Here is an 11,263-nt window from a genome sequence, read left to right on the forward strand (position 1 = left end):
GGGCCTGGCAGGCTGGTGCCACAAAAGACATGATGCTTTTCTCTACACACTTGGAAAAAAGGGGACCCACTACTGCCCGTAAGACAATTGGATGGCATATGGCTCAAGCTGCATTGAAGAGAGTTTCCTCTTTCAAGGGTTGTGTCTCATGTTCACCAGCAAGCTTTCAATTTGGTAACAATATAAAGGAAGGCTTCAATATGCTGGCATGCAAAGTGCTCCCTGACCTGAGCCCAGAAGCACCTGAGATGTCTATAAGCCTCAAACTCTACTAGATTTGTACTTGAAGGGTTGGGATTTATAAGTAATATCCAAATGCCATTTGTAAAACCAATAAGGAAAGAAAATATGAATTGTACATAGCTTAACCTAGTATTAGTTTAGCTTTTGAATTTTTAGACATAATATGCAATGTTTGCCATTTAATTGTTAGAGCTCATATGTAACTATTCAAGCTAAGTTACAGAGCTGGACATGACCTTTTATAGACATAGGACAGCATTTTTAGAATTAAAAAATTATTTTTAATTTAGAAGCTTAGTGTATTATAGGGCAAAGGACAGGAGAGGAGTAACCAGGAAATTCCAGCTTCTGGAGTGTAGCCTTGGCTGTGCCACTAATTAGCTAGGTTACTTTTGACAAGTTACCAGCCCAGAACTGTGGAATATTACAGCTTGGAGTTGCATGAGATGTCTCCTTTTCACCTTTCTCATTCAACCAACCGAGAAACTGAGGCCTGGAACGTTTAAATAACTTGACAGAGAGGTTATGTTTTTGGCCCATAAAGTTCCCATAACATTTTTTGTATAAATGAGTAATAAATAATTTGTAAAACTCTTAGTTTCAAAATTCTATGATCCTATGAGGCTTTAAGTTTTTAAAAAGAATTTTCTTATCTGTATTAGAAATATAAGAATGTGGGTTTCCATGAAAACTCACATTTTCATATGACGGTGTAGATGTATTTAATAATTTCTAAAAATTGACAGTCTGCCTTAAGTGATTAGGCAGATAGTCTCTAATTCATCTTGCCTAAGGTAATTCCCACTGATTTCAAGCCTTAAATGAGGTATGGAGGAAAATGAGAAATGAGCCCATAGAGTTATAATATTAAAGAATCACAGAGATTGTAACCATAGAGGATTTTGACTAACTCACATTAATTATCCAATTTGTGAAAGAAATAAAAGAATTATGGAGAGCTAAATTCCTGAAAAATGAGTACTTCCAGTATTCTTTAATGAAGTCATATCTTTCTATTTACAATATTTCCTTAAACTTACATCATTTCTGAGGGTGTTTTGTGTGTGCATGATTGTTGATCTATGTTCTATAGCTTCCACACTCCCAAAGGATGCTTATTCCTTGAAGAAGAGTTTTATCGCCAGTGGAAACTGTACAATATTAATGTGGACATTTAATTTCTAGGGCAAACTAAACAAAACAAAAGCAAGAAACTAAAGAAAGGCTCTCCACATACTGGGGCAGCGAGAAATGCCCACTCCCCCGACACACACAGACACACACACACACTCATGCACAGCAGGAAGTATGAAGGATAAGAGAGACGGGAACATGATTTACTGTTGCCTCATGTTCTGTAGGCACTGTGAAAAACACTTTATAAACTGTGAGCTCTCGCAAGTTTTAACAAATTTGGATGGTGATCCAGTGCATCTGATCTAAGAACTGATTTAAGGAACTCTTCACTACTGGACACCTATTTGCCTTTTTGGCGCTTTCTGAAATTTAGTTAGAAATCCAGATAAACTGATGTCACTGCTTCTATAACTATAAATATTTTAGTTTTAATTCAGCGAAACGATGTTGGAAACTCTCCCCACCCTGTCCTGTCTTCCTAATTTAAAAGCATGATTAATCCATGCAAACATTTTGATCATTGTTTTCCTTGTATTCTATACTTTTTCTTTTCTAAGAATGTTTTATGCTTTTCCAAGCCAAAATTTGTAATTCCTGCAATACTAGGGGACTGATTAATCATTTTAATCCAAGTCACAAGTTATCATATAGCTTTTATGAAATTTTTAATTAGCCTAAGCAAAAAAAAAAAAAGGAGTTTGAGGAATTTAGAATACAGATCCTAATTCACTTGTTTTCAAATTGTTGTCCAATTGATAATGAATTATTTCAGAGGTTGTAAAATCTAAGTTCTTTTTAAAAAATTTTGCATGGGTTTATAAAAACTGAAAAATAAAATGAATGCTGGTAGTGATTAAGAGATACCAGAAAATAATTTTTGATAAATGAAAATCATTAAATATATATCAAATATATTAATTTATATCCCAAGGAAATTGTGCTATAGTATATGAGGGATGAAGACAGAGAAAGAGCCTGGGCCAAAAAAATTGGAAATTAACATAGGTGGTAGACAATTATTTTTTATAGGACTTGAATAGGAGAGATCAATTTTTGACCTTCCAGTGTCCTAAGTATATGTAAAGTTGGGCAAACTCAAATCCAGAATAAGCTAATTTCAATATTTGGGGTGTCTGGTCTGTGGTAAGTCAAGTTAGTTTATCTGCAAAAAATACTTCTAAAAGTTGTCAAGTTTTAATTTCCAGGTGAGAATGTGGATCATGAATTGGAGCATTATAGATGATCACAGGAGTTCTTGAAAGAAGGACAAGTCAAGGAAACGATGCCAAGAGCCACAGGGATGATCTCTCATGCAGAGAGGGAGTCATAAGGAAAGAATGGTCACCCAGGAAGGAGGGGCTATGAAAAAATACTTGTCACACCTGGCGGCCACACATTAGACAAACTGTAATCTAGTAGTTTTATGAACTCTTCAGGGATAAGGGGACTGGTTAAGGAAGCAGCACATTCTTTTCAGACCTTTCTTTGCATAACATTCCAAAAGTCAGTCACATGTTGCTTTCAAGGGGTCAGGGGCTGCTTGAGATACACGGAAAAGGTTAAAACTTATTACCTCTGTCAGTGTAATTAGAAATAGGATAGGCCTAGGCAGGCCTACCATAGCATTGACATCTCCAGGTTTTCAGAGAGGAGAAACAATGTTAAGTAGATAACTTGACCATTGGTTCTGGCTCTCATAGGCTGGACTTGTCCTGAGTTCATCCTAACCAACATTGGTATCTTACGAAGTCCAAGAAGAACAAGGCAGTTGTCCTATCTTTGATACTTTCCAGTGCGTTATTTTTTCTAAATCTTTTTTGGATGTATCTCCATTTTACATCTATAAGAATTGGAGAGCTTTAAGTGACAGCAGCAGGTTCACATCTTATCTTGAAAATAATCCTTCAGTACCTTGATGCATTTCTATTATGACAGCAAAATAGATTTGAACAGGCATAAAATCTGGAGTCAGAAAAACCTGAGTTTAAGTTCAAATTTGTTGTGTACCCATTATTTTGCTCTGTAAGCCTCAGTTCCCACAAAAATAAAATGGAGATAATTATACTTACTTTGCTGGGCTATTGTAAAAATAAACACAAATGTAGATAAAGCATCTGGCCCATGGTGGGTGTTCAATAAAAAGAAGCTATTATTAACTACATCCTGTTTCTTTAGGAAGAGTATTATTTGCTTTAGAACTGCACTTTTACTTGGGCAAGAATTATAATTATCAGCTTCTAAGATTAACCAGTACTTATATCTACATTTTTCCCAAAAGGAAGGAAAATCTGTGGCTCCTAAAGTGTGCTATATTTGAGACAAGTTTCCTGCACTGGTAATGGTAGAGCTTTTGCGAGCCACTTCAGATTATAATATTCCATGGTAATTCATCCCATGTTTTCCAGTGGGTGATGATGTCACTCCTGTGTGATCCAGCCAGACTGGAATAAGCCTTCCAAAACTACCTTGAACGTTGGTCATGTTTGCTCGTATTTGAGAGGAGATACTTCTGTGACATTACTTTGCTAATTTTCTTCTCTGCCACATATTTCCACGTGAAAAGAGAGGGCAGCCCTTCCCATGAGTTGTATCTACTTAGAGCCAACTGGGTAAAGCATTTATGAATACATTTTTGTTACACTGGCTACATCTTTTAAATGGGCTTTGAAAACTAATCTTAGGATAGCTGGGCATTTTCCTTTGACCAGGAGAGATTGCAGAGTGCTTTTCTCACCTCCTCTCTCTTAGAGGTTTATAACGTGAAACATAAACTATTAAGTTACTAGTGTCAGCAGAATAAGAGCAGTTCAAAATATCAGAAAATGTACTGATATACAGTTATCAGTCCCCAAACCCCACCCAATCAACAGATCTGGTGGGTCTGTTTAATTTTCAGCTCTCTAGTATCTACAGCCTATTTATTTAGACCTTCATGAGGGTTTCAGAACAGATTCAAATTGCCTATGGAAAATGCTCTATTTAATTTAACACACATGCCCTGAAGACCCACTCTATGAAAGACAGTTGTAAGGATAAAAACAAGAGTAGGATGTAGACTCTGCTATCAAGAAATTTTTCATTTGGTGAAAGAGATAGCCATGTACATAAAAAAAATAATAACACAAAGAAAAATGTTGTGTTATAAAGGATAGAAGCAATGTTGTGCTGAATAGATATTAATTATAATCAGAGAAATTGGGAAGCAGTTTAAATCCCTGGACCAGGAATAAAATGTATCATTTCAACCCCTGGGTGTAAGTGCTCAGCATGGAACAAACATCAAGAGTGTGAAAGGAAAGAGCACAGTACAATTGGAGCATGGGCGATCATCTGGCAGGGCTGGAGCAGTTCACACGGGGCGAAAGTAGAAAGACAGGTGCAGCCCTATCAGAGAAACTTGAATAGAATGTTACATGTAGACTGGAGAATATGAGGTGAGAGGCAGGTGTGGAGGGGTGAAAATGGTCTAATTGGGTTTTGTATATGTTCAGTTTGAAGTGTTAGCAGAATTTTAGGTTCTCTTGTCTAAGAGACAGCTAGCGTTTAGAACTGAGGGAGAAAGACAGAAACTGAAGACAGTTTGACTTGCAACACCATAAAAGTGGTAGTTTCCATCATCAGCATGAAAATAGTAGTTACAGTCATCAGCAGAAAGGTTGTAGTTGAAACAATGGAAGTGGACAAACTAACCCAACAAGAAGGTGTAGATCAAGACCAGAGGAAGGTGAAGACAGAACCTTGGGGTATTCCTACCTTTAGGGCATAAACCTAGAAAGTAGGGTCCATGACAGACATCAAAAGAATAGGGAAGCAGGAAGAGAACCAGAAAGGCACATGATCGTAGACGCCAAGGAGGAGAAAAAGCCTCAAAGAAGAGCTGGTTTCTAAACAGGTGGTGAATTCTGTCCAAAGGCTAAGGGTGACAATATCAAAACAAAAACTCTGTAGTTGTGAGGTAGCTGAAGGTACTTGATGCTTTTTAATAAAGGTATTGGTAGAGCTAGTAGATCGAGTAAAATTGTTAGCAGTCGGATAGTGCATTAAAAAAAGGAAACAAGAGACCTCAGATTTACAGGTGATAGAGTGGAAGGCTTTTGATGGATTTTCAGGGATATTAGTTCGAAGTGTCTCTTGAAAGATGTACAGTTTTAACTGTGCTGGCTCCCAAATATTTTCTTGGCTCAGGCTCTGCGGAGTGTCTTTGTGTCAGGTCCCTGGGGAGAGGATATAAACCAAAAGTACTTGATTGTCTTTGCTGAAGAATAATAAAGCTATAATCGCCTATGTGTTAGCCCAGGTGAGGTCAGCATCATACAGGGTGGGATTGCCAGAGACAGAAGCAGAAATTGCCATTTGAAATAAACAAGTGTTACAGCAGAAACTCAAAGTACTCCTCGTGTTCACCTTTCTCCTCTACATCTAAGCCTGCTAGAGAAAGGAAGGGAACTTGTGGGTTTGAGGGACATACTAATACAAATGGATAGAAACTTGAAAATCTTTTAAGATTCACTACTGAATCTTTGATTTTCTTCCCTCAAGATTAGTATGGCTTTTGACAAACTTATTATCATCTTTGCAAAACAGGCAAATACATTTGACTTCTGTTAAGCCCAAGAAGGCCTTAACATTCTCCTCAGCTTGACCACACTTCAGACAAATGTCTTCCTGCCTATAAGCCCCTGATCACCCTTTTCTTAGAGTATTTACTTTAGAAAGCTTGTCGTTGCAAATTCTTTCTCTGTCCCTTTGAGATGCAAATCTTCTCTCAGCCTCTTGCCAGTTTTACTACCTAGGAAAGTTTTTCTCAAAGACCTGGGAGCCATCCCTTTGAAATGAAATCATCAGGAAAGATAAGGTCCCTACCCCCATTCCCAGTAAGAGGGCAGGAAGTTAACTTTCCTAAGTGATAATTGCCAGTTAGCAAACACAAACGGCCTAATCACATTGACAAACCTCCCCTCAGAGGTACTTTCCTGAGACCTCGCTTCAGTGCTTAAAAACCTTCCCATCTTGTTTCAATGGAGTTGAGTTTAGTCTCTTCAGTTGCAATATTCTTGACCCCTATTGCAGCAATCTTGAGTAAAGCCTTCTTTCTTTGTTTAATTCTGGCTGTTGCAATTTTTATTTGATACTTTCAGAAAGCATATTTTATTATCATTGGAGTTTGATTCTCATTCTTTTTTATTTTTATTTTTTATATTTTTAATGTTTATTTTGGAATAATTTCAAATTTACAGAAATATTGCAAGAATAGTGCAAATAATCACTGTGTACTCTTTAGTCAGAAACACTAGAATTTAACATTTTACTATATTTATCTCTATATATACATGCGTGCACACACACACACACACTTTTTTTTCTTTTTTAAAAAATTCTTCTGTACATGTGCCCTATCTTCCTAGGTTGGCTCAATCTAGAAAGACAAGAATGATGTGTTTTACTGCCAGGTGGATAGACTGGTCCAATAATTTGGAAGTATGGCTTAGTGGAACAGAAACTGAGAGACATAACCCAGCCAGCAAAACAGAGGCATTTCAGCCCTTCCCTGAAGCATGATATATAGAATACACAATAATTTAATGTTTTAAAATGTAAAATGTCCGTTAGTAATTTCTGATATTAAGGGGATTGTCATGCCTATCTCTGTATTGAGCTAGTTCAGAAAAGTAGATTTGGGTCCTGAGTGATGGAATCTGAGCTCTAGAACATCTACTTGATTTAGATTTAGCTGCCTCCCATATGTGCTAAAGGATAAGGCCGTGTTTTAAAAAGAGTTATGAAATATTTATTGAAAAAAATACAGCAAATGTGCAGAAGCTGCTTTTCCAAACAAAATAACTTGGTCATTTTATTTTTATCCCCAAATTGCCTAAACGCACCAGCCAACATCATGGGCTAATGGTTGAAAATGAAGCTGTTCTTGAGTCGTATGAGGCCAGAAATAAAAAATAAAATAGCAAAAAAAAGAAAACTTTTTCTGTGGTTGAAATACTATCATTTAGAAACAGCCAAGACAACTTTTCAGCAACAAATACAGTTGCAAGACTATGTGCTAACTTTTATATATCTCCATTTTTTACTAGACATTAATACATCCTACAAGGGGAAAATGTCTTTTAATGGAAATGCTGATACTGTCATGATATGATGTTAAAAGGAAAACCTTATATTAAATTTAACAGAGTTTAATTGAGCAAAGAATGATTCACAAATTGGACAGCCTCCTGAGCCAGAGTAGGCTCAGAGAGACTCCAGTGCAGCCACATGGTTGAAGATTTATGGACAGAAATAGGAAATTGATGCACAGAAAACAGAACTGAGGTACAGAAACAGTGGATTGGTTACAGTTCAGTATTTGCCTTATTTGAATATTGTTTGAACAGTTGGTCACCTTTAATTGGCCAAAATTCAGAGATTGACACAAGAATTGGTTAGTTGGTTTACATATCCAGTTAGGTATCAGTTCACTCCATACGGAGAAACTTTTAGGCTGAACTTAAAATATGAAAGGAGGCAGCTTTAGGCTAACCTAGGGTTTTCTTTATATGTCATGTGATTCTGACCTGGCCTCTCATGTCTTGAAAGTAAGTAAAAATATTTTCAGCAAAGTGCTTATCCCACATCCTAACAGATTTGGATGTTGAACTGAAAAAACACCATCCCTATTTGCCACTTGAACTCCTCAGTATAGTGTTCTCATTTTATAAGATTCCGGATTTTCTAATGGCAAATTTCTGTGGGCTACACTTTCACTGGCTGCCATGGTACTAAATTTTATAATAAAAATAACTCCATGCTTTTATTTTTACTGAAGAAGGTGATGTCCATATAATCCAAGTTCATATGGTACAGAGGAGAGAATTGAGTAAGAAATAAGAACGAAACCCATATAGCCCTTTCCTCTGATTCAATCATTAAGGCATCAAGGGAGACAGCTGAATGTGTTCTCTATATATACTCCTGAAGTATTATATGAGAACGACAGAACCTTTCACAAAAGTTTATGAAAGCAAATTTCACACTGAATTCTTTTATCATTTGAAGAGGAAGGTGTAACTTGAACATTCAAAAAAATCTACAGAGGCAGTGTTTGGGTTAAGGAAAAAAAAAAAAAGAACACACTCCTGACAATCTTCTCACACCATGTTATTGAGTCCACATTTCTTCCTATTAAATGTACCCATGCGTTTTTGTAACCATTCACCCAAAAAGGTCACTTGGCATTTTAGCTCCTGAGATGAGGACGCACTAGGTGGGTAATAATGGCCAGAGAAGTCAAAGGGATAAACTTAGAAGCCACTGTCTCTACAACTTTAAAAACTCAAACCCTACCTCCTGTTGGGGCATAAAATTTTGAAAACCATTTGTAGAGGTATCAGTGAGAGCCTGGGTATAAAAGAGGAATGATGCTTTGCAAAATCCCCCAAGACTGCCCGAGCTTTTTCATGGTAATGAAGAAATGTCAGTGGAAGTTGATGGGGCGTGTGTGCATGTGTATGGATGTCGGGGTGGATGGGGCGCAAGCGAGGGAAAGGCTGCAGACTGAAATTTTACATCTGAAATGTCATTTGGCAATCACTTGCGCACTCCAAGCCCAAGTCCTAAACTCTTCTGCTATTAAAAATGGTCTGCGAACAGGTCAGTCTGCTGTAAAAAATTGATTTGACAACAGCATTTTTAAGTCTTTGATGGCTTGAAGTTGGCAGCATTTTCTTCCGCTCTGATGTGGTTTGAACAGAAGCATGTTTATCTGTTATTTATGTAACAGCCTGATGAAAAAATGGGGCATGTGCTTCCCTTCTATTTGTCTTCTGCATTAGCCTCATTTTGAGGTCAGGTGAAAATGCTATAGGTACTGATCGCTGCACGTTATCAGCATTATTGCTTAATGTGCCATCAACCACAAGTGCAAGTGGGCTCAGGATCATCGCCGCGGTCTTCCCAGGAATCATTATCTGGGGCTAACTCCGAAAAAATCATTTAGAATTGTGACATTTAAAAATAAAGATTAAAAGTTCTGAAAGGAGCAGAAGTCATCCACACAGGGCCCTCTTGGCACCATAAATCAAAGTTTGTTAGAGCTGCAAATTGGAAGAGCATAACACAGAGGTGCAACCCTTTAATGTGGTTATCCAACTCACTGGTCTCCACCACTTACTAGACCACTTCTATTTTTGAGTACTGTTCTCACAACGTAGACTGTGATTTTTTGGCAAACAAGCACAAAATCCAGGGTTAAAAAAGATAAAATGTATCTAGCATAAAGCATCTTTTAAATGGAAATGCCAAGTTCTTTATAAATTTGAAAAACTTATTCATTACCCAGCTTCTAGGGGAGCCCCTTATTTCCATTTTTTGCTGGTGCTGCCTGTTTCACCCCACTAGGCTTTCCAAATGGCTGTCCACAGATGCTGAGCCTTTGGTCACCTCCGAGTGGTGTTTGGAAAGAGTATTGGGGAGCTGGGCTGCTTTTTGTCCTCCTTGCATACAATTCAAGTCAGAGCTTTTGATCTGAAGGTAATATAGAGCTTGGAAACAAAAAATCTGCATTTAGTTTGGAATATCTGAAAATGATAGTGGTTAGGAAAAAGGATGTTAGGCATGGTTTGTATGCAGGCTATGATAGGTACTTCCTTTCCCAAAAGGTGATATTTAGTTCTAAAATTAGTTAGTTATCATATCAATATTAGAAGCTTTGTTAGGAATTCCAAATAATACGCAATTGTGATTATACACAAGGTGTTTGCAAGCCCCATCTTGTAGGTATTATTAAGCCACAGAATATTTTATACATTTTAATAATTAATAGTCAAACGCCTTGCTAAATACTACTACTTTTAAGGAGAAGTAGTAGAGAAAGAATACAATTGGCTGTTTCTATTTTTGTCTTATTCATAAAGAGAATAAAATTATGTACAAGGTATTTATAAGGAATTTATCATCCCAAATGCTTTTAATAGTTGTAGATAAATACTTCTGTTTTGAGAGGGCTTCAGAGCTGTAACAGAAAATGAAATAAAGGGCTCATGTGGAAAGAACTTTACAGCATGCTGCAACTTGATTGTTCACACTTCAAAGCAATCCTAAGAAAAACTGTAAATAAGGACTAGGCATAAAACTCTGCTGGCACCTGGGAATACTCAGCCCACTGCACAACAGAACAGAATCTGAATTCTGGCAAACAGCCAACCTCTGTGGATAAATCTGGTAAGGCTTAATGTACACCGAAGAACTGATGTACTCAGAAACTATGTGGGTGTACTTCACTTCATGCCACTTAGAGAACTCATTGACTTCCCTGAATACAAAGTAGATCTGGTCATCGTGTGTTACACCAGATTCTAGTACTGCTTGCAAGCCCATCATAAAACCCAGAGTTTATAGGAAGGGCTCACCTTTCTCAAGAGATACTTCTCCCACTCTCTCTCCTTTTTAATGCTCATTTGGACTTATTAGACTCTCCAAAGCAATTCTCATACACTTTAACAAGATGAAGATATACTAGGAAAGGTAATTGGGTGAGCATTACTAAGTGTGAGTCATAAATAGTGTAACAAAGGCTTTGAGTGAGTCATCTGCCTAAGTTACCATAGCTATACACAACATAACACTGTCTTTCTCTCTGTTAAGTGGACAAAGTACCATAACGTCTAACAGTATCAATAGCGTGTTTTTTTTTTTGAATAGCTCATTTTTAAATATTCTCAGTTGTTTAAGTTCATGTCATATATTTTCCAGATTAAGGCTCTTTGGAACAGAAACCACTGTTATAAAGATAGGCAACAGATCACTTGCGTATTTTAAAACAAGAAATGCACAGACATTGTAGGGATTTGTTTTTTCATGATAGCCTGGTAATAAAAAATTTTAATACAAAACC

The 11,263-nt window shown here is 37.1% G+C and overlaps 1 long non-coding RNA gene across 1 annotated transcript in view; it reads right to left on the reverse strand.

Moving 5' to 3' along the window:
- LOC105740763 overlaps window positions 1-10,951 on the reverse strand; it is a 120,828-nt gene extending 109,877 nt beyond the window's left edge. Inside the window, exon 1 of the long non-coding RNA XR_001116843.2 lies at window positions 10,779-10,951. This is a non-coding gene — a long non-coding RNA (uncharacterized LOC105740763). The remainder of the gene's footprint in view (window positions 1-10,778) is intronic.
- Between the last annotated feature and the right edge of the window lie 312 nt (window positions 10,952-11,263).

Source organism: Nomascus leucogenys, chromosome 13 (genome assembly GCF_006542625.1).
Source record: "Nomascus leucogenys isolate Asia chromosome 13, Asia_NLE_v1, whole genome shotgun sequence".
Lineage (NCBI taxonomy): Eukaryota > Metazoa > Chordata > Mammalia > Primates > Hylobatidae > Nomascus > Nomascus leucogenys.